The sequence below is a fragment of the Lycium ferocissimum genome, chromosome 1 (assembly GCF_029784015.1).
Source record: "Lycium ferocissimum isolate CSIRO_LF1 chromosome 1, AGI_CSIRO_Lferr_CH_V1, whole genome shotgun sequence".
Classification (NCBI taxonomy): domain Eukaryota; kingdom Viridiplantae; phylum Streptophyta; class Magnoliopsida; order Solanales; family Solanaceae; genus Lycium; species Lycium ferocissimum.
The window spans coordinates 68,495,530-68,499,829 of NC_081342.1; positions in this window are offsets into that span (position 1 = coordinate 68,495,530).

A 4,300-nucleotide genomic window follows, 5' to 3' on the forward strand; every position below is an offset into this window, starting at 1 on the left:
ATTCGAGGACGAATGTTCTAAAGGGGGGAGGATGTTACATCCGGCATTTTCGCATATTCGGAAAATTTTGAAATAATTGTGACGTGTATGTTATAAGTCGATTTCTTGATTCTAGTCAATATGCTTATGTTGTTCTACGGAAAATTTATTGGGGTAAGACGTCGGAGAAGGCCGAGGGCAAATTTGGAATTTTGGAAATTAGTTTCGGAAATTACAAATCGAGTTTTCAACGAGTTGGGCTCAAAAAAAAAAGAAGAAGATTATGGCCCAATACATATAGGTGGCCGGCCATGGCCCAATAAGCATGGCCCAAGTCCATTTTTTAATGATCATGTGATGATCATGTGCTCCTTTAATATAAGAGAGCTTGATCATCTAGAGTCTTCAAGAAATTAAGGCAAAACAAGAAAAGAAAATTGAGAGCTTAAGCCAAGAAGGCCTCTCGGCCAACCAAGAAAAAAAAATCAACTTTCCAACCCTTGCTTCTAAAATTGTTTTCTTGTCGTATTAGTACTAATTTAAGGTCCCTTTTCGACGTGGCGTAGTTGTTTCGGAAGGTTGAGCTTCGGTTTGATCGTTTGAACAAGTTGTTTCATTGAAGAAGTTTGAAGAGGAAGGTAAGGTTTCAATCCTTTAATTTACGTTATGAGGATTTGGTTGTGTTGTAATGCATGAAAATGAGTTGAGAACATAGAATTATGGAAGTTGGCATGGTGGAAGTGGAAGCATGTAGGTGGCCGTGTGCATGTGTGATGTGTAGTGTAATTGTGTTAAATTTTATGTTGTATTATAGTTGTGATTGTTGTGGAATTTGTAGTGGAGATGAAGTTGAACAAAAATGGAATGTAGTTGGAATTGGCCTATGGCCGTGTGGTACATGGTAGGAAGAATCATGTTGAATTTATTTTGCTTAATATGTTAGTTACGTCGTCGCGATCGCTATAATGTAAATGGAAGTTTAACGGATCAAGTTTGGCATTAGAATTGCTTATATGTGTTGTAGGAAAGTATAAGAGTTTCTACATAGTTGAAATGGAACTATGGAAATGAATTGATTAGATATTAGTTATGATTGTTGTTAATGAATTTGGAAGATAACAAAATGTTATGAACGTGTTTGTCGAATCCAAGTTATGGTTTTGGTGAAAAGTTGGTATAGTTGGTGGATAACATGAAAAACCTTGTGTAATGTTCCTAAATGACGTTAGAATGTTCTTGAAGAGTAAATGAGTAAGTAAGCATCGATGTTGAATGGAAAATGTGAAGCTAGTTTGGAAATGTGACTTTATGTATAAGGATCACTATTCATATTAGTATGTGATTTCGATCAATTGTTCATGTTATTGGTTTGGTTGTTGTTGGTTATTTGAACCGAGTTGAATCTCGGGGGTGTTATATTTGTAGGGGAGATGCTGCCGAAATTTCGGTAGCCAAATACTTGACCAAAATTGAAATGTTGAGTTGCATGAATAGTAACTGGTAAAGATGACCATTTGCAGATTTTTAGCGAAACGGGAATTAAGATTGGACGAGCATAAGGCTTAGCAAAGGTATGTAAGGCCTTCCCTATTCCTTCTTGGCATGTTCTGAGCATACTAAGCTTGAAAGCGGACCCTGATTGCGCTCCCTGCGTCTCATAGTACAAGATTGAAAATAGCGTCAAATTGTTCAGTACAATTGAACTTGTTCCTTCACAGCTTATCGTCGAAATGGTTTGTATGCATGAAACCTTCCCTAATGGACCCGGATTGTTCCAAATGCTCATAAATGATTTCATGAAGTCTATGATCCATAATTTATGTCCGCCGCCTCGACTCGACCCGAGGCGGGCCCACAAATCCGAGACCACTTACTATGATTTTAATTGACTTATTTCCGTATAATGTTAAAGAAATCTTTTGATTATGGTACTGTGACGAATGATGAACATGATGAGTCCATGATATGCTTTGATATGTGTTATGATTTTAGAAATGCGATTTGAAGTAAGTAATCGTGCCGTCCCCACAAAGAGCATACACATACATATATGATTATCGTCCGATTTTCTTGAAGCGATATGTCATCTGTTTTGTTTTGTTTGCTTAAGAACGACCATTACGAATCTCTTGTAAGCCCCATGATATATTTGCTACGTCCGAATAGTCTCAAAGACTATGATTTGACATAATCCGTCATGGCATTCGAAAGGTACGTATTATAATTGTTATGTGATTTGTTTATTGAGTCCGGACTTATATGCACATGTTTACGCATTACTCGTTCGTGCAAGTTATGATATGTCTATTCACCGAGCCGGGCCGGATATGTTCTCGTGCGGTTTACGTGCACTATTCACCGAGTCCCTCGTACTTGCGGGCGGGACACGTTATTTGTACGATTGTGATGTGATGATACGGGGATGGCGGCCGGGATGGCACATGATTATTATCCACCGAGACCCGCGACGGGGCGGACACGTTATGTATACATGATATATATGTGTGAGTCGACATGCATGATCCTATATTACCGAGTCCCTTAATAAAGGGCGGGACACGTTATGTGCATACTTGGCATAAGATAATGTTATGTATGATTTCATCTACCGAGTCCCTTATCAGAGGGCCGGGACACGATACATGCTCACATGACATTATATGATTCGCTATGCATTACTTATTTTTGGCATTATGTCTCCTGAGGTCTCGGATGAGGTATCGCCTTTGTATTTCAGATTCGACTATTGCTCGGCTCGTTATATTTCGGTACTCATGTCCCCGATCATGATTATGCTTCTACTATTCCGCTTTACATACTCGGTACATTTCCGTACCGACCCCCGTTCTTCGGGGGCGTGTTACATGCCCACGTGTACCGACGCACCTCGAGATACGCCACCGGCTTAGGGTACCGGATTACTGTTTATTGGAGAGTGCTCCTTTTGATCCGGAGCGGATATTTTTGGTATACATCTTCGGTCGTTTGTCCTTTGTACATATGTTTATTTGGGTACGGCGGGGCCCCGTCCGTCTTCGATTCTGTTCGTATATTAGAGGCCTGTAGACATAAAGAGTGGGTTATGGTCCTATCTGTGCAGTCTATGTATGTATTATGTGTTTCGGCGGTTATCTACCGCGGCAGCCTTGCCGGCTTGCCTATATATATATGTATATAAATATGTCGGCCTTGTGTGGCCTTTCTTGGTATTTTACGAGCGCGGTACATTTTTGGTTAGTAAGAAAAACGAGAGGAAACTCGCCCAAATTTTCCTAAATATTTGATATCATAACGGATACGGAAATTTTTCCAAGCCTTCTCCGCAACATCATCCATCACGAGAATAAGAGGTAAGAATATCATAGGATCCATTGAAGGACCACCGAGCCGTTTCCGGAGGAGGTTAAGACGGTTGGCGGCTACGACGTGTTCAAGTACGGAGTGGACACGGGTTAACTTTAAATAGTGTCGCCCATTCGAGAGGAGTGATTGGTGGACGGCTAAAGCAGGAAATTTTTGTCGTCGGCCATTATTGAGGATGCTAGGGTTTTTAGGAGAAACCTAGTCTGATACCATGTAGAAAATCAATTCGTAATCTGTATTGATGTATGAAAGTTATTATATACAAAGTAGGTATCTCCCTATCAGAATGATACTAGGCTAAATTATAGGACCTAATTACTATACATAAGGAAGAAAATATTTACAATGACTATTACATAGTCTATCACTGGAGCTGCTCTCGAAAGATTTCTGCCACGAAATTGACAAATATTGTAGGTCGCTGAGTTTACTTTCCAACAACACAGAAGTCTCATGATTCACTCCCAGCTCGAGATATGAATCTTTTGGCAAGAATGCGTGAAACAGTGAGGGCATCACGTGAGACTGGTATATCGGATTAAAGAATTAATTCTGGCCAGCACAAAAGGAACTTTGCTCTAATTTCCTGGAATGTTACAGCAACTGAAATTTGGTTTTTAGGGAATTAAGTGTCTTGTGATTTGAATGATCCTAACTCGAGAGATAAGGTTTTCTACGAGAGCGTGCAAAGATGCGAAGCAAACATGTCAGATTTGCAAGTCAAACTTTAGAAATTAATTTTGGTCTATCCAAAAAGAATTTGGCTGTGAATTTTTCATATGTTTTGGCCTTTGAGTTCTGATTATGTACGATCAAACTCCTTGCAATTTAATCCCTTCTAGCTCAAGGCATGAATTTTGCGGCCAGAGTACCCAAAGCTTGAAAATCAGCACGACAGACATTGATTAACTTAAAAAATCAATTTCAGTGGACTTAGAAAGTGCTTGGGATTTTCTGT